Source organism: Scyliorhinus canicula, chromosome 15 (genome assembly GCF_902713615.1).
Source record: "Scyliorhinus canicula chromosome 15, sScyCan1.1, whole genome shotgun sequence".
NCBI classification, from domain to species: Eukaryota; Metazoa; Chordata; class Chondrichthyes; order Carcharhiniformes; family Scyliorhinidae; genus Scyliorhinus; species Scyliorhinus canicula.
This window is the reverse complement of record NC_052160.1, coordinates 134501641-134521740: the sequence shown is the minus strand read 5'-3', so window position 1 is coordinate 134521740 and position 20100 is coordinate 134501641. Positions and strand designations below refer to the sequence as shown.

Here is a 20100-nt window from a genome sequence, read left to right as displayed (position 1 = left end):
AGCCTGGGAGGTAGAGCTTCCAGTAGCTTCTAGCCTGGAAACACTTTGTTGAACACTGCAGGAGTGCAGGGCTTGCTCCCATTGGGTGAAAAGGATCATTGCAGCAGGCAAGAACAAAAAACAATACAGCACAGGAACAGGCCCTTCGGCCCTCCAAGCCTATACCGGTTATGACACCACCCTTGGCCAAAACCCTCAGCACTTCCTTGTGGACCTGCATGCCCAGATCTCTCTGAATTTCTATATTCCTGAGAGTTTTGCCATTTACGGTATATTTCCCCTCTATGTTAGACCTACCGAAATGCATTACCTCACATTTGTCTGGATTAAACTCTATTTGCCATTTCTCTGCCCAAGTCTCCAACCTATCTATGTCCTGCTGTATCCTCTGACAATCCTCAACATTATCTGCTACTCCGCCAACCTTGGTGTCATCCGCGAACTTACTAATCAGACCAGCTACATTTACCTCCAAATCGTTTATGCATATCACAAACAACAGAGGCCCCAGCACAGATCCCTGTGGAACACCACTAGTCACAACCTTACATTCAGAAAAACACCCTTCTACTGCTACCCTCTGCCTTCTGTGACCGAGCCAATTCTGTATCCATCTTACCACCTCACCTCTGATCCCGTGTGACTTCACCTTTTGTACCAGTCTGCCATGAGGCACCTTGACAAAGGATTTACTGAAAGTCCATGTTAACAACATCCACCACCCTCCCCTCATCAATCATATTTGTCACCTCCTCAAAAAACTTGATCAAGTTAGTGAGGCACGACCTCCCCTTCACAAAACCATGCTGTCTGTCACTAATGAGTGCATTTGTTTCCAAATGGGTCTAAATCGTGTGCCTGAGAATTCTCTCCAATAATTTACCTACCACCGACTTGAGGCTCACTGGCCTATAGTTTCCTTGATTATCCCTGCTACCTTTCTTAAACAATGGTACCACATTAGCTATTCTCCAGTCCTCTGGGATCTCACCTGTAGCCAATGAGGATACAAAGACGTCAGTTAAGGCCCCAGCAATTTCCTCCCTTGCTTCCCTCAGTATTCTGGGGTAAATCCCATCTGACCCAGGAGACTTATCAACCATAATGTCTTTTAAGAGACCCAATGCGTCCTCCTTTTCAATGTCAACATGACCCATACTGTCCACACACCCTACCCAAGAATCATCTTCCACAAAGTCCTTTTATTTGGTGAACACTGTTGCAAAGTACTCATTTAGTACCTCGCCCATTTCCTCTGGCTCAACACATAGATTCTCCCCATTGTCATGAAGTGATCCAATCCTTTCCCTGGCCACTTTCTTGCTTTTTTCATATGAAATATATGAGAAATATGAGAAATCCCCGCACGGTAGCATGGTGGTTAGCATAAATGCTTCACAGCTCCAGGGTCCCAGGTTCGATTCCCGGCTGGGTCACTGTCTGTGCGGAGTCTGCACGTCCTCCCCGTGTGTGCATGGGTTTCCTCCGGGTGCTCCGGTTTCCTCCCACAGTCCAAAGATGTGCGGGTCAGGTGGATTGGCCATGCTAAATTGCCCGTAGTGTCCTAAAAAAAAAAGTAAGGTTAAGGGGGGAGTTGTTGAGTTACGGGTATAGGATTGATACGTGGCTTTGAGTAGGGTGATCATTGCTCGGCACAACATCGAGGGCCGAAGGGCCTGTTCTGTGCTGTACTGTTCTATGTTCTATGTTCTATGTGACTTGCTCATTTGCACAGCAGGACTGGAGTCTCTCCGTGTCTTTCTGTGTTCCCAACTACTGCAGCAAAGCTAACTTTTGAGATGTTTGCAAATAACAACTAATTGTTATTAACCTTCAGGATAAAAAAGACTGCCACCTTAAATATTCACTGCCTGGAGCGCTGCAGCTGAACATCTGTGCGCTATCTACAGGATGTTTTGCAGCAACCCAGCAAGGCTTCTTCCACAGAAAATGTGGGTGGGGAGCAATGGGGGGGGGGGGGGTGGCAAAGGGGGAGGTGGGGGGAGAGCATTTCAAGCTGGGATCACAACTATAAAAGGTAATAAATGGGTGGAAAGCGGCCATATTTATAGAATTATAGAATTTACAGTGCAGAAGGAGGCCATTCGGCCCATCGAGTCTGCACCGGCTCCTGGTTTGAGCACCCTACCCAAGGTCAACACCTCCACCCTATCCCCATAACCCAGTAACCCCACCCAACACTAAGGACAATTCTGGACACTAAGGGCAATTTATCATGGCCAATCCACCTAACCTGCACATTTTTGGACTGTGGGAGGAAACCGGAGCACCCGGAGGAAACCCACGCACACACGGGGAGGATGTGCAGACTCCGCACAGACAGTGACCCAAGCCGGAATCGAACCTGGGACCCTGGAGCTGTGAAGCAATTGTGCTATCCACAATGCTACCGTGCTGCCCCTAATTTATGGACTCATTGGCATAAAGGACCAAAGAGGGACCCAAGAAGATTTTCTTTTGATGCTGTTAATGGAAGTGCACAACCTAAAAGGACGGCGGACACAAACCCATGGCAACGTTCGAGAGTGAATTAAATGTACACTTGAAAAGGAAATATTTAACAAGGTGATGGGTCAAGAGCAAGTTGAGTGTGACTAATTGGATCTCTCTTTCAAACTGGTTTGCTGGATTGAATGACCCTCCCTGTGTTTTTCGATTCTCTGATAGCTGGGCACATTGAGAGCCCTCAGAAGCTGTGACCAAAACGTCGGGATGGAAAAATGCCCATCTGAACATGAATGCTTTGACCTCACTTGAAACCAGAGTGCTGCAGATTCGCAATTTCCATTTCCAAAGCACAACTCTCGAACAGAACTGCACAAAGTAAGTCTGAATAGGCAAAATAAACCCTTGAGAAATTAAGAGACTATTTAATGTGGAAACGCTATCGGTCTCAGCTGCATTGCTTCTTCCGCACGTCAAATCGTGCATCCGCTGAATTTGATCTCCTCAGGGAGATTAGTGACAGCGGTTGAAACTGTCAAGAGGGTATTACGAGAATTATTTTCCTGACCTCTGCAGTTAATTCAGTAAAAAAACTCCTGAGTTATCAATCTAGCATTGGAATATACAGACATAATTGAACCCAGTGCATGTGTATTGCACAGGTGACATTTCTTCTGTCCCAGGGGTGTTCTTAGAGTACTTAATCTTTTATATACTTTGAGTTGTCTTGACGATCCCCTGTTCTGTTTTTAACCAGTTGCATGTAGACAAGGTTTGTTTTTCAAGAGTTGATTGAGCCTCAGCTTTCCTAATCTCTGTAACTTCCTCCTGCTTGAGAACCCTCGAAGAGGTTGGGGGGGGGGGGGGGGTGCAAGGCAGCACAGTGGTTAGCACTGCTGCCTCACAGTGCCAGGGACCCAGGCGTGATTCCAACCTCGAGTGACTGTGTGGAGGTTGCACGTTCTCCCCACGTTTATGTGAGTTTCCTCCGGGTGCGCCAGTTTTCTCCCACGGTCCAAAGATGTGCAGCCATGTTAAATTGCCACTTGGTGTCAAAAGGTTAAGTGAGGCTATGGGGTTACAGCGATAGGGTGGCAAAGAGAGCCTGAGAAGGGGTACTCTTTCAGAGGGTCAGTGTGGCTTTGATGGGCTGAATGGCCTCCTTCTGCACTGTAAGGATTCTATGAGTTCTGCATTCTATCAGCTCTGACCTCTTGTGGATTTCCCTCTTCCTTTGGCCCACTTGACACCTCTGTCCCTTCCGTAATTCTGCAATTCCCTGCCTAAATCTGTCTGCCTTGCTTCCTTCCGAATGAGACCCTACTTCTAAAGTACCTCTTTTTCAACAATCTGGCCACTTGTCCAAATGTTTCTTTCTTTGACCTGGTCAAGTTTTGCCGCTTACCCTCCGATGAAGTGACACAGGACATTTACTATATTTAAAGGTGCTATTGGAATGCCAACAACAACTGATTTATGGATCTTGGGTGTTCCCTTCCAAGTCACACACTATCCTGACTCGGAACTACTTCACTGTTCGTTCACTGTCACACAGTCAAAATCCTGGTACTCCCTCCCCAGCAGCATTTTGAACATACCAGCACCACATGGACTGCAGCCGGTCAAGAAGGCTGCTCGCCATTACCTTCTCACGGGCAATTAGCAATCCACAATAAATGCTGGTCACACCAGAGCTAAAAAAAATGAAGAAATTTCCCTTAACCTTTCTCCCTTTTCTGTGAAAGGAGGGTAGAGAAGTTGAGGGAACTCTCTCAACCCCTGTAGCACAATAGTTGGCACTGTTGCTTCACAGCTCCAGGGTCCCAGGTTCGATTCCCGGCTTGGGTCACTGCCTGATCGGAGTCTGCACGTTCTCTCCGTGTCTGCGTGGGTTTCCTCCGGGTGCTCCGGTTTCCTCCCACAAGTCCCGAAAGACATGCTGTTAGGTGAATTGGACATTCTGAATTCTCCCTCTGTGTAACCGAACAGGCGCCGGAATGTGGCGACTAGGGGCTTATCACAGTAACTTCATTGCAGTGTTAATGTAAGCCCACTTGTGACACTAATAAAGATTATTATTATAAAAAGAAACCAAATCTATTGAGGCTGGGATCAACTGAAAATGTCAAAACTGGGACTGACAGGTTTTTGTGAGGCAAGGTTATTAAGAGTTACGAAATTAAGACAGGTCAATGGAGTTAAGATACATACCAAGTATGGTCTAATTGAATAGACTTGAGTGGCTGAATAGGACTCCTCCTGTTCTATGTACCAAATCAAATCCCAATTCACTTACTCGAGTCCTCCATCTTCCTCAGCTCTAGATATTCCGATTTAAAGATGCAACATATCTCGATCACTCACTATTCGGGTTGCCAACTGCGATTATATCTATTCCTGATCGCATGAGCCGCACACTCCAGCCATTAGCCGGCCAACATACCCATTCTTCTAGCGTACATCCTTCTGTTGTTGAAAACTCACCACTATTCTTAGAATTCCCCCTATACCAAAAAGAGTCGACATTCCAAATGGTGAACAGCGATTCTCACTCCCTGACTCCTGTGCAGGCTTCAGTGGGTGCTATTCAGGTAAAACTATGTTTTCAAGTTATCTCCCGGTATAACCCATACCTTCACAGAAGATTTCATCTACTAACCACTTAGTAGCATCGATCCTGGGTTCCGCATTGCTAAGTAAGTAAAGTAGACTTAGGAATAACCACTGTTTCAGGTTAAAACGTTTAAGCTATTTTATTATTCTATATATTTTTTCTTTTAAAAGATGCAATCACTGGCTTTACAGAAAGGTAAAAAGATCTTGCTTCTGGATCCTTCTAGTTGGTTGAAGGGATCTTCAGGCCCAACTTGACAATCAATCATCTTTTTAAAATCTGGTCTTCTTTAGATGTATTCACTGTTCTGCTCGGTTGCTTTGTCCTATCTTTCCCATGTACCGAGCTGTGAGAGCTGGCTCCCCTGAGCCGACTCTGAGCTGTCTCTGCCTCCTCTTTAAATTCTGGTCTTGCTTAGATGTATTAGCTGTTTTAACTCGGCTACTTGGCTCTGTCCCTTTCCCATGACCGAGCTGACTCTGCTTGCTTCTCTTGTTCCTTCTCTGCCTCTCTGCTTCCCTGCCCCTTTCTCAGGGTTTATATATTTTTCTAACAGTTATTAAGTTTTCATGACTTTATTGCAAAGTAACTTTTATTTCACTTGGATTGTAAAAGGTACCTTTAATCTAATTTTTTCCAACACGACAAAGTATTCATTTTGACATGACCTCAGTGCACAGATCTTTGATTACATTGTTTCCTTTGTGATGTTGAAAATGCTTTGATTTCAATAGGGGTGTGAATTTTGGTTTCGTTCATGTTATTTCTATAGTTTTATTATCGAATTGTGTCCCCAGCTCATAATTTTGACTTTGATTTTGGCTTTAAATTATGTTTCTCGTAGACTGATAGTCTCCAGTTTTCTTTTAATTTACCTGGGACGAAATTCTCTGACCCCCCCGCAGGGTCGGAGAATCGCCCGGGGCCGCCGACAATCCTGCCCCTGCCGTGGCAGAAATTCTCCGCCACCCGGGGATTGCCTGGAGCGGGAATCACGCCCCGCCGATCGGCGAGCCCTCTGCGGCGATTCTCCGGCCTGTGATGGGCCGAAGTCCCGCCGCTGGGAGGCCTCTCCCGCCGACGTGGTTTGAACCACCTCTGGTGGCGGCGGGATCGGCGGCGCGAGCGGGCCCCCGGGATCCCGGGGGGGCGCGGGGCGATCGGACCCCAGGGGGTGCCCCCACGGTGGCCAGGCCCGCGATCGGGGCCCACCGATCGGCGGGCGGGCCTGTGCCGTGGGGGCACTCTTTTTCTTCTGCTGCCACCACGGCCTCCACCATGGCGGAGACGGAAGAGAATCCCCCAGCGCGCATGCGCCTGTGGTGACGTCAGCAGCAGCTGACGCACCGGCGCATGCGCGAACTGGCGGAGGCCTTTTGGCCAGTCGGGCGGCGGGCGTCAAAGGCCGCTGGAGCCGGTTTGGGTGCCAGTCGGTGTGGTTCCAACCGCTCCGGCACGGGCCTAGCCCCTCAATGTGAGGGCTTGGCCCCTAAAGGTGCGGAATTCCGCACCTTTGGGGAGGCCCGACGCCGGAGTGGTTGGCGCCACTCTGCTACGCCGGGACCCCCCGCCCCGCCGGGTAGGGGAGAATCCCGCCCCTGATTTCTGTAGAGCTTCACACCTGTATATTTGCCCCCCTAGTTATTCTTTTCTATCTGCTGATTTTACTTCAAGAAGGTGTGAATCATTGCTCTTAGCGTAATGCTAAAAATCCACTTGGTTATAACATGAAAGGTTTACATTTATCACCTAACTCAACTGAAACCCTCATCCATGCTTTTCCAGATACTTACTAAGATGGTTAATTTCAATGAAGGTGTGAGCCATTGTTTTTAGCTTCATCTAAAAATCCTGTTTACTAAGCCTATTTGGGAGAAGGAATCTGCATTTTATAATCCTGCTCTTTGCAGCTGCTGTTAACCCTTCGTAGGATCTTTCCCTGTATCCTCTCATGTTTCTCTCAGACCAGATATTGCCAGACTTTCATGTTTCAAATGACACATCTTTCCATATTTTCAATTACACTTCCTACACCAATTGAGAAGCAAAAAGGCTCATGACCCAATTGGATGATGCCAATTCTTTTTGTTTCCAACTTTCAATATTTTTAGATCTGAGTAGGGAGAAATGTTTAAAGATAACGACAAAAAACCCCAATCTCTTTTAATATTCCAATCGTTTTTCTCCACAGTTACACAGCGTCCTTGAGATTGATCGTCCATTTCTGCAGGCTCCCTGCTCACTACTGCAAAAAACACTTCACGCTCCAGCCGTCCCACGCCGAAAGAGATTTCTCATCCACCTTGCCTTGAGAAAAGAGTGCGGAAGATTAGAGGAAAGGGAACGAACACAAGGAAAACCTGTCGCTGAAAGAAGCACTGCAGAAAGACGGTGAACGAGGAGTACGAGTCCATCAGCGTCCGTTCCTGATAGGTCAGTGCTGATGCAGTGATGGACCTAGGCTACAAAAGCTGGTTGAGATCTGTTGGAGCACATTTTATTCGATAAGCAAGAGCTGTTAGTAACAGTTAGACCAGCTGCCTCTTTCCAGAGTGGTTGGGTGGAATTAGACAGCAGCAGAGGGGAAAAAAAACACTGCAAGCCTGCTAATTGCTTTGAGATGTGAATGTTTCTGTAGTTAACAGTGATGGCTAATTAATTATGAAGGATTCCTGACTTACTGTGCGGGGGCGGGTAGCATTCCCTCATAAGCAAGTTTTAAAACTTATTTGCATCCTGCACCTGATAACAAATAATGTTTGTTGGATATACTCACATGAAGGTGATGCATGTTTCATTGTGGTGAATTCTGTTCAGCTATATTCACTGAAAAAAGTGACATGGAAATATCTCGAAAAATTATGTTGTGGTGGGGACACTACAGGTTCACTCAATCAATCAATCTGAAGATGCGAGAACAAAACAATATCAAGAATACCAAATGTAAAGAGAACAACAATGTATACTTCATAAGATGAGTATTGATTGGTTGGCAAGTCTCTCTATCATCAGCACTCTCTTCTCATGAAGTATAAATTGTTGTTCCCTTTACGTTTTGTATTCCTGCGTATGTCCTGATGAGTGCAAAATGAAAAACTTTGATGAGTCTCTTTTTTCGGTGATTTCCCAGTTTTGTACTACCAACAACAACTATTTTTTTAAAATATACTTAATCTCCCCTATGAGCTTGCAGGCACCAAACAGTGTCATCTGAAGCCATTCGGACCAGAGGATTCCAGGTTAGTTGACCATTTTCGTCCCAAATAATGCAGCAAATTGCATTTATATATGTCGAGATAATGTAATAAACCTCCCAAGGTACTTCAAAGCAGCATTGTCATGCAAACATCACCAAGCCACATAAAGAGGCACCAAATGCTTGGCCAAAGAGGTAGGTTTTTGACAACAACAATCTGTATGTCTACAACTCCTTTCAAAGTAGTTAAACATCCCAAGGCATTTTATGTGAGGGTCATCCAACAAAATTTGACACAGAGTCAAGGGGTTCCCTTGTGTTTTACAAGCTTGAGGGGCGAGCTAACCAAGAGGTTTAAACTGATTAAATGCAAAGTTGCACAGTTGCCTTCACGTTTGCAAGAGAAGTTGGGTGACATTGTTTTGTTCTTGCTTCTTTGGAAAGATTGATTGAGTGAACCTGTAATGTCCCCACCACAACACATTTTTAGAGATATTTCCATGGTTTTTATCTCCATTTTTCATACATTTGTTCAATGGATTGTTCTTTGCCTGAACATTTTCCAGCATCAGTCCAAACCTTGTACTGCACTCATTTGAACATGTGTTATTTCACCTTGCCAACATGTTTCAACTCGCAATTACGTTCTGTGCTAGTTATCTCTTCTCTTACACATCTACCTGGATTTGACCAGCTGCCTCACTACAAACCTGAAAAGCCTAACTTCCTCCAATTGCTCTTACTTTCAGTCTCGGTTTCTCTCTCAGATGTGGCTCAGTTTTTGGTCCCTGAGTCAGAACGTTGCGGGCTCAAATACCACTTCGGAGACATGAACCCATAATGATGATAATCCCAGCGTCATATACAGGAGAATCCGTATCATCCATAGTTCAACCTCGGTCCACAGATTTGATTATCCCCTCAACCCCCTATCCCAAATGCCAATCCGCATCTTGTTCTCATACCGTTGCTTTCAGACAGAGCGTCCGTGACCCTTTTTCTGCCGTTAACGCATTCTGCTTTTTCAGGCATTGAAGGAAGACCCTCAGTGCGGATGACAGCCAGGCCGGGATGGGGGGGGGGGGTTGGGGGGGGGGAGGAGAGGAGGAGAACAGGTACCGTGTGGCTGGGACGGAGATTGTGCAAGGGAACTGCGGGGACAGTACGCACATAGGCTCCAACAATGCATTTCAATGGGGATTTGCAATCCGCAGTCGGTTTGGGAGGAGAGAGCGGCCAATTTGAGACATGCTATTGATGCCAATGTGGCTGTCCAGCATTTCAGCTCTTAACCGTGGGTAATTCAGCTCAATTAGGGCCTGGGATCGGTGGGGTGGGGAGACAATACTGAAAATTACACTTACATAGGCATTGGGTGGTACGGTGGCTCAGTGGTTGGTGCTTCTGCCTTACAGCTCCAGGGAACCGGGTCCGATTCCGGCCTTGGGTCGCCATCTGTGTGGAGTTTGCACGTTCACCCCGTGGGTTTCCTCTGGGTTATCCGGTTTCCTCCAATAGTTCAAAGATGTGAAGGTTAGGTGAATTGGACATGTTAAATTGCCCCTTCGTGTCCAAAGATGTGCAGGTTAGGAGATGGGGATAGGGTGGGATGGACACGAGAGGGGACGTGGGTGAGGTGGAGCTCTTTCAAAGGTTTGGTGCGGACTTGATGGGCCGAATGGCCTACTTCTGTACTGTAGGGGCTTTGTGATTCTACGATTGCATGATTGCCTACTTTTATTCACCTATTAACACCTGCTTTAGTCTTTAACACTACCAATACCACTTTCTTTGTCCTGTGTTCCATGACGTCTTTGCCATTGAACCTCTCCTGACCTCCAACTTGTACCTGCCCGTCTATTTTGCTCCACCTGTCCCTCGCCCCTTTTTCAACAGCACGAAAACCCAAAGCATTTCTACCTCTTCCCAGTTCCAAAGAAGAGTTACATTGGACTCGGAACATTAACTCTTTTCTCATTCCACAGATGCTGCTGGACGGGTTGAGTTTTGCCAGCACTTTCTGTCATTATTTCAGGTTTCCGCCGTGCGCAGTATTTTGCTGTTATGTTAATCCTAGGCACGCACTGTCTGCTCTCTCTGCCAGACATAAAAGATCCCATGGGGTTATCTCAAAGAAGGTCCAGGGAAGGAGTGCCCCCTGGTGACCAGACCCATCTGTCGGGCAACATCAACAAGACGGATCTAGTCGGTATTTCACTCTGCTCGATGGTGGTGTTTACAGAAATCAGCTATTGAGATAACCACATTACTACAGTGGTGACTCTTCAAAAGCTGCTGTGAAGCACGTTGGGGGTTCCCTGAGGTTGTGAAGGGTGCTATATAAATACCAATCCTTTGGCATTTAAGAATACAAAACTTTGTTCAGTGCTGAGCCCCTTGCAATGAGAAGCAGTTCGCTGATCTTGGTGAATTAGCATTGTGCAGTGGACAACCCTTCATTCTAAGTGACTGTGAGGAGCTACCAATTAATTGCAGCAAAGCGACAATATGCCAGCGATAAAACATTAACATTTGTATAATGAATTGCTATAAATAATTACTAAAAATGCTACAAGGCTACTGCGTTAGAAAAACTAATAATTCAGTAAAGACGTTGTGAAACTGCAGCAAGTTTATAAATGTCTAATACCATTAATTTGTAATAAACACTGGCCATAAAACATTTAAAACATGTTGATGGTACGCAAAACAGGAAAAAAAAGGATCTTAATTTTCTGGATGAGAATATTTAAACAAAATCTGTGTCGTTTGTTTCTACAGCGCAGAATCAGGCCGTTTGTGTAAACTAATGGTTCTGCTCCACGCACCTTCTGCACCCTTTCCTCATCTAATCCTGTTGGCATATCCTTCTATTCCTTCCTCCCTCGTGGGCTTGTCAAGCTTCACACTTCAATGTATCTATGCAATTTGCCTCCATAAGCAAGATCTCCATTCTAACCATTTTCTGTGGTTATCAGTGCAGAAGGAGATCATTCGGCCCATCGAGTCTTCACCGGCCCTTGGAAACAGCACTCTATTTAAGCCCACACCTCCACTCTATCCCCGTAATCCAGTAACCCCACCTCCCCTTTTGGACACTAAGGGACAATTTAACATGGCCAATCCACCCGACCTGCACATCTTTGGACTGTGGGAGGAAACCGTAGCACCCGGAGGAAACCCATGCAGACACAGGGAGAACATGCAGACTCCGCACAGACTGTGACCTGAGGCTGGAATCAAACCTGGGACCCTGGCGCTGTGAAGAAACAGTGCTAACCATTGTGCTACCGTGTCTCCCATACCCCACCGATGAAGCGTCCCGTGACGAGCGTGTACTGACGTCAGCAGAGTGTTTGCGCTGGCTTTTGGTGCTCCATCTGAGATTGTATGAACAACAACTCTTAAATAACATCCCGTAACAGCCTCCCCGAACAGGCGCCGGAATGTGGCGACTAGGGGCTTTTCACAGTAACTTCATTTGAAGCCTACTCGTGACAATAAGCGATTTTCATTTTCATTTTCATAAACCTCACGCCATGTTTGAAAGGGACCACAGCCTGGGCACCTCCTTTCTTTTCTTCTTTGCCACTAACTAAGAGATATAATAAAAGAGAACACTGGCGATGAGGATTCAGGCAAGACAATAAAACTCACTGGAGGAAGAAATTTGTTCACAAGAAATAGAGGTGACAGCATTGAGAGTAGTGAAAAATTCTCAGAACAGGAGTCTCATACGCACATAGGTGGAAAATGGACAAAACTGGCTGAAATACAGACAAACTTAAAATTCTGTAAATCAAAATACATGGACTTAAAATGGCAGCAAACGAGATATCGACGATCGAAGAGATACGCAGCCTTATCAAATCCATCTGGGAATTGCTTAAGTTGACAAAGGACAATAGGTGACTAGCAAAACTAGCTTGCTAGTTATCCAGATACGGGCCCGATCTAGTCCTGGCTGGAAATCAAAGAGCAATGCTACCCATGACAACATCTATGGACAGTACACATTATAGACTCCAAGCAGTCTGCCAAACCCAACAGGTTTGGGCCTTGCAAAACCACCTTGACGGGAAAGCGACCCACACCTCCTGATGTGCAAAATCGGCTGATGGAGAATTCCGCCCAGGTATTAGTGCGTGGAATAAGTGGCAATTATATTCCTGTACAATTGAAGTGTGATTTAGTGTCAGATCCCGTAGTTGTCGGAGTGGTTCAGGGGTTACCGGTGGATGGAGTAGACTTCCTATTGGGGAATGATTTGGCAGGAGTGACGTTTGTCACTTCACCCATGACTACAGAGAGTCCAAGAGAAGGTAAGGAGACAGAACAGTTACAGGAACAATTTCCCGATTGTTTTCCATCGTGTGTTGTGACGAGGGCAATAGCTCAACAAAGTTCACCACCAGAGGTTACATTCACGCCACAGTCAGATGGTAGAGTAGCCAAAACTTGAGTCTGAGGATAATTCCAATTTAGTGTTTCGTCAGACATCATTAATGGTGAGAATCCAGAGATACATAGATTGGCATGGTCAGCTCTCACAGAAGTTGGGGCTGATGGGGTTCCAACATTAAAAATTGAGTTCTGATGAGGAAGTGGAGACATCCTCGTAGACCTGTGGACGAGGAATGGATGACTGTTCACCAGATAGTGGTACCATCCAAATAGCGTAGGGAGGTACTGTGGCTATAGCATGAGATACCAATGGCACAACATGTGAGAATTCAGAAAATTCAAGCCAGTTGAATTTCAGAGCACAAGGAATCTATTGTTGCTAAACTTCGAAAGGTTGATGAAGAATATGTAACATTTCATCCAGCAAATTTGCAGGATGATTTCTTTGGAAACAAAGCTGCTTGTATATCGCAAACAAATAGAAGAACAGCTTCAGGCAGAGATGCAGCAAGAGTTGCACCATTTTAAGGATCTGGAATTGGTTCTAGTTCAGATTCAGTAGGTGGAGCACAGATCAAAACTAGATCAAATGTACCAGGTGACATCTGAAACATTGGTCACAAGACAGAAGGCTGCTATTGAGAGACTTCAGAAACAACAGGAGATTGAGGAAGAATAAATCTATCTGCAGAAACAAAGTTCATTGAAAGACATTGAAGTTGTACGAAATAGAGAGGTCAAGCTTAGAACATAGAACATAGAAGAACAGTACAGCACAGAACAGGCCCTTCGGCCCTCGATGTTGTGCCGAGCAATGATCACCCTACTTAAACCCACGTAACCCGTATACCAACAATCCCCCCATTAACCTTACACTACGGGCAATTTAGCATGGCCAATCCACCTAACCCGCACATCTTTGGACTGTGGGAGGAAACCGGAGCACCCGGAGGAAACCCACGCACACACGGGGAGGACGTGCAGACTCCACACAGACAGTGACCCAGCCGGGAATCGAACCTGGGACCCTGGAGCTGTGAAGCATTGATGCTAACCACCATGCTACCATGAGGCCCAAAACGAATTGACAACGTTAGACAACGAATTGAAGCCATTGAACTGTATATGTATGGCCAAAGGACCAAACGTTTAGAACAGGGGGTTGGATTCACCGTTTCTGAGGCTTAAAGATTGTCGTCAATGCAGAATCTGTGCACATTTACAACAGAAAAGCTGTCGCCGCACCTGGACTGATTCTGCTGCTGTTGAGGAGCTAGCACCGGTGCCACGTGAAACACCATCGATTCCAATGAAAAATGGTGCGGAATTCGCCGAATCCCCGATCGTCACTCGGGAGCCACACATACACATTACACTCCCCACACACACAGCCAACAAGATGGCACTGGTTGTGCGCCCATACAGCTGATGGGCTGGCTGGGGCCAGAGGGCACCCAGGGAGGGTGCTGTGTGGGGACACCTACACAACCCATTAGGTTCGAAGTGGGCTGTTAGTGGTGTGTGCAGCTGCATGGCTGCCTTGCCGGTGGCGGCAATGATGCTCTGTGCCACCCCGACCTCTCAGCCCACCTCCTGGCCACACCCAATTACTCCCCCTGGCCCTGGCAGAAGCCCCCTCCCCCCCCGGCCCGGCCAGCGGCACAACTGTCGGTAAACTATAGCGATGTTGGACACCTTCCGTACCCCTTCTCTCTCTCTCAGCAGCCGCCACGCCGGCTTCACTGTTTTTGAAAGCACAGGTGGACTGGGCCCGCCGGAGGTGGAGGCCCTGGAGAATACCGGGTCGGGCCCGCTAATGATATGCTAACAGTGTCTACTGTACATGTGTTCCGGAATGCCTTGACCCCACTGTCGAGGTGCTGGAGCATTGCAATTTGGCGCCAAATCGGCGGCTGTTGCGATTTCGGCTTTGGAACCGATTCTCGGCCCAATCGCCTTTCCCGATTTCAGCGTCGGCTGACAGAGGATGCCGCCCAGGCTCTCTGGAGGCCAGAGCTGGCAGTGAAAAATATTGAGGAGGCCTCTGAACACAAGCTGTAGAGTGAGCGGTGCAGGTCTCAGCTCGAACTCCAGGAGGTGTAAGAGGGCTGAGAAAATTACAGCGAATGAGAAAAGAATTGAAGCCGAGGCCGTTCGATTACACCAAGAGTCTGTTATCATCCATTCCAAAAAAGAGAGGAACTCTGGGAACCCGTGTTCAAGTTAAGAAGATTGAGGTGGAACTGAATGCAGCTACAGTCCAAGTTTGTTTGTTAATGAAGCAGAATGAGTTGCTGAATGAAAAATTAAAGGAAGCGCCAGACTTTATACATCATTAAAGACAGAAAATGTACAGCTTCAGGCTGAGATCGACGCACTGAGGAGGAAGCAGCTGGATGAGGCTCATCTTCAGAATCACAAACTGTGTGAAATGCTGCATCAACCTACTGCTGCTCGTTTAGCTCTTCAGGCCGAATGGAAGAAAGCAGAATATTCCAGAAAGCTTGACCTGGATGGATACCAAAATCCTAAACAGATACTGGAGCCAACAGCTACAAAATGAAGTAGAGTGTTATGAAAACGTCAGAGGTCAACTCTTGAAGTATGGGCATCAAGCCAGGAGACCGAATGGGCAAGTTGATGACTTGAAACTTCATCTGCGACAGACAATTGGGTGTCGACGGCTGATTTCTGGCCTCTGTTCCTGATGTACCTGAACGCCAAACGTCAATAATAATCAATGAAATCAATCCTGTAATGTCCATGTCGTGAACACTGAAAGGTTTCCTTTATCTTTCGACGATGGTGCCAATGAAAGATCAGAAAAAACTCTGGCAGATAAGACTGTGTCTCACCAATCTTCAACATTTCAAAGGTTTGAAGAACTGATTGAGCAACCAGGCGAGCATTGTGAAGTTGTAAAAGGAGGCATTTCAAACTTGACAGGAATCTGAACCAGTACGGGGAGGAAAATGCAAATAGAGGATCTGTTTCTTCATGAGACCAAGAAGTAATTTTATCTCTGCCAGATATATCTAAATTCAAAGGTCCAGAAGAGGACAAAGAAGAAAGAAAAAAAAACAATACAGCACAGGAACAGGCCCTTCGGCCCTCCGATCCTGTACTGGTCATGATACCAACCTTGGCCAAAACCCTCAGCACTTCCTTGTGCCGTATCCCTCTATACCCATCGTATCCATGTGTTTGTCAAGATACCTTTTGAACGCCGTTAATGTACCCGCATTCACAACCTTCCCTGGCAACGCGTTCCAGGCACTCACCACCCTCTGTGTAAAAAATCTGCCTCACACATCTGCTCAAAACGTACCCCCACGGACCTTAAACCTATGCCCCCTGGTGAATGACCCTTCCACCCTGGGAAAGAGTGCCTGCCCATCCACTCTATCCACGCCTCCCATAATCTTGTAGACCTCATCAGGTCACCCCTCAACCTCGGGCTTTCTAATGAAAACAGTCCAAGTCTATTCAGCCTCCCCACATAGCTAACATCCTCCAGACCGGGCAACATCCTGGTAATCCTCTTCTGCACCCTCTCCAAAGTTTCCACATTCTTCTGGTAGTATGGTGACCAGAATTGTGCACGATATTCCAAGTGTGGCCTTATCGAGGTTCTATAAAACCGTAGCATGACTTGCCAGTTTTTATACACGATGCCCCATCCAATGAAGACAAGCATTCTGTATGCTTTCTTGACTACCTTGACCACTTGTGTTGCCACCTTCTAAGATCTGTGGACCTGCACACCCAGATCTCTCTGACTTTCTATATTGCTATTTACGGTATATTTCCCCTCTAGTGATAGACCTACCAAAATGCATTACCTCACATTTGTCCGATTAAACCCCATTTGCCATTTCTCTGTCCAATCCATGTCCTGCTGTATGTCCTATGTCCTGCTGTATCCTCTGACAATCCTCAACACTATCTGCTACTCCGCCAACCTTGGTGTCATCCGCGCACTTACTAACCAGACCGGCTACAATTTCCTCCAAATCATTTATGTACACTACAAACAACAGAGGCCCCAGCACCGATCCCTGTGGAACACCACTGGTCACAACCTTCCATTCAGAAAAACACCCTTCTACTGCTACCCTTTGCCTTCTGTGACTAAGCCAATTCTATATCCATCTTACCACCTCACCCCTGATCCTGTGTGACTTCATCTTTTGCACCAGTCTGCCATAAGGCACCTTGTCAAAGGCTTTACTGAAGTCCATGTAAACACCATCCACCGCTTTCCCCTCATCAATCACCTCCTCAAAAAACTTGATCAGGTTAGTCAGGCATGACCTTCCCTTCACAAAACCATGCTGTCTGTCGCTTATGAGTCCATTTGTTTCCAAATGGGTATAAATCCTGTTCCTGAGAATTCTTTCCAATAATTTACCAATTACCGACATTAGACTCACCGGCCTATAGTTTCCAGGATTATCCCTGCTACCTTTCTTAAACAGCAGTACCACATTAGCTATTCTCCAGTCCTCTGGATCTCAAATATGTCAGACAAGGCCCCAGAAATTTCCACCCTGGCTTCCCTCAGTATTCTGAACCGACAGACAACCTGGATACATTTACAGTGAAAATTATTACAGAATGAACGTAGGAACCTTGAGTTGAAAGCTGAAACTGAAGAAAGTTGTGCTAGAAGACAACCATCTGGAACAAAGACCCTTATCCTTTTAAATGTCATCATTATTTTTACACCCCTCTTTTCCCCTCTGACTTTGTCTGTCTGTCTTGTGTGTATGTATAGAGGTTGGGGGTGAGTTAAATGGGGGGGGGGGTTAGGAACTAGATAATAGTTAACCAGTTATATTTGCTGCACATTTAAGTATAGTTATTGTTGCTAATTAAATTAATTGTGTTTAAATTTATAAACCGGCTGACGATATTTATTGGGCAGCCAAGGGCCAAAGTGTTTGGGTGTCTTTCCGAGAATGATTTGTTAATTTCAATTGTGTTGCAACTCCGGGTCAAGTGGGACTGGAATTGACTGCGTATTAGCCCGGGGGTCGTAACAAGAGATTCCTGCCAATACATCAGAAGCAAATGGCTAGAAGGGAACAACATTGCAAAAGCAGAGTCTTTGACCGTGGGGAATAGGTTCTTGCGAGAAATTACACCTCAGGCGATAAATGGACTCCAGCAATTGTGTTAGCCAAAATGACTTCATTTTCTGTACAATCTGGTGATGAACAAATTTGGCATCAGAAAGCTGATCAATTATTGCCTGTACAGCGAGATAGTACAGAATCTGCACCAGATCACCATTGAGAGTCTGGACAGTGACATGCCCGACTTAAGGACTACAACTGCCGAAATTACGGAATCTGCTACAACAGAATGATCCACACAACTAGAGACAGTTTCAGAGTTGGCTTTGCCAGGTGAGATACCCTCAATTACGACACAGGAGAGAAGATCGGTAATTCAAAGGCTTTAATTACCAGAGAACCGGACAGCTGCCGAGAAGTGTCGTCACAGCACACTGCCCAGTGAGCATCACCTTATATACCAATTTCCTGGGGGCGGAGCCAGAGGCGGAGTCTCCCAGGGTTCCAAGCCCGGTCTTAAAGGGCCAATGTATTAAAGGCAAGGTACAGTTACAGCAGTTACCAATACCATTCATCACACCAGGTGTAACACGGACCAGTTTATAGGCAGTCTCTCCGAGTACCCCAAAGAGTCAACTTCCTGAACGTTGCGTTCTGTCAAAATGAGACAGATATCCACCCAAGAGACTCTCTTACTAATATTGGGACGGCATGGTAGCACAGTGGTTAGCACTGTTGATTCACTGCTCTAAGGACCCGGGTTTGATTCCCAGCTTGGGCCACTGTCTGTGCGGAGTCTGCACGTTCTCCCCGAGTCTGCGTGGGATTCCTCCGGGCGCTCCGGTTTCCTCCCACAAGTCCTGAAAGGCATGCTTGATAGGTAATTCGGACATTCTGAATTCTCCCTCTGTGTACCCGATCAGGCGCCGGAGTGTGGCGACGAGGGGATTTTCACAGTAACTTCATTGCAATGTTAATATAAGCCTACTTGTGACACTAATAAAGATTGTTATTATATGTATCTTAAACATAACAATATTAGTTATGGCATTATGTTTTGGATCTGTGTTAAAGTGTTTGATTGAGTAAAAATGCAGGGACACTAAAGGAGTAAAGAAGAAGGGATGTTATTTATCAGAGTTATGTCATTGGCTGGTGTAATGTCACATGTTATGCAATTATGGAGTCTTTTGTGAAGCTCACCATTGTTGCCTATTTGAACACCACCTTTTAGATAAACCTCTTGCACTATGTCAGACAAACTCGACGTGTGCCACCTCTGATTCTTTCACTTTGCAGTTATCATAAAGGACATAAATGGTACCTGTGTGGAATAATTTTAGTGCGAATGCTGGAGAATGCAGGTCAGTGTAAATGACATTACTCCAGGAATGAATGATGGGCATTGCAGGAGGTACCAAAGCGTCAGGGCTGTCCTTGCAAGCACACACAGCATGTGTCTGAATGCCTTAAGGGCAAAGACATTTCTCGCTCAGCTCAGAGTCATCACAACAACAAAACGAAATGTAATTTTGCTAACACTTTGGTTTAAGTAATTACATACACAGACATGCTGAGGGTTTTTTTTATCTTAAGTGCTGTCGTTTCCATGGTCTCTGCTGTACTTGAGTTGCCCTGGTGACGAGGAGGATGGTTAAAGCAGCCATGGTTACCATGGTGAGGAGATTAACTATGTTTGTGAAGCGAGAGTGAGAGCAATGACCTGACTCGTCACGTTCAGTATAACAGCTACACTGGTACATCCCCAATTTCCAGGGAATACCTCCCGACCTGAGTCCCTCCGGCCCAGCACAAGCCCTCCCAAGCACCACCTCGCATGAAGGACTCCCCTTGGCACCCTGGAGGCAATTGGAGGGAGGGTACTCACCACCCCCTGCCACCCCTCGGAACGCAAGCCACCAGGTTCCCGTTTGTCAGGGGTTCACACCAGTGGACCCCCAGCAGGGGGGATGGAGCATCCCAGGAGGCAAGTGAACCGGATGTTTTGTCCGGATATGTGATTCAAATTAGGGATAATGACTTATTTGCCCTATTCTCCGGCGTTGTTTTTCGGGTGCCGACGGGATTCCCGCCACACCAGTCGGGGGCTGTTGATAGCGCCCCCCCCCCCCCACCCCCCGGTGATTCTCCACGCCCCAATGGGCCGAGTGGCCGTAAAGGTTTGGCCAGTCCCGCCAGGGTCAATTACTCGCCTCACGCATGGCGGGACCTGGCAGGTAAGTGTGCGGGGGTGGTCATGGGGGGGGGTGTGCAGAGGGATCTGACCGGGGGGGGGGGGTCCCCCACGGTGGCCTGGCCGGCGATCAGGGCCTACCGATCTG

The 20100-nt window shown here is 46.6% G+C and overlaps 1 pseudogene; it reads left to right on the top strand.

Moving 5' to 3' along the window:
* Positions 1–12989: 12989 nt before the first annotated feature.
* Positions 12990–15761, top strand: LOC119978181 (annotated as a pseudogene).
* The last annotated feature ends 4339 nt before the right edge of the window (positions 15762–20100 follow it).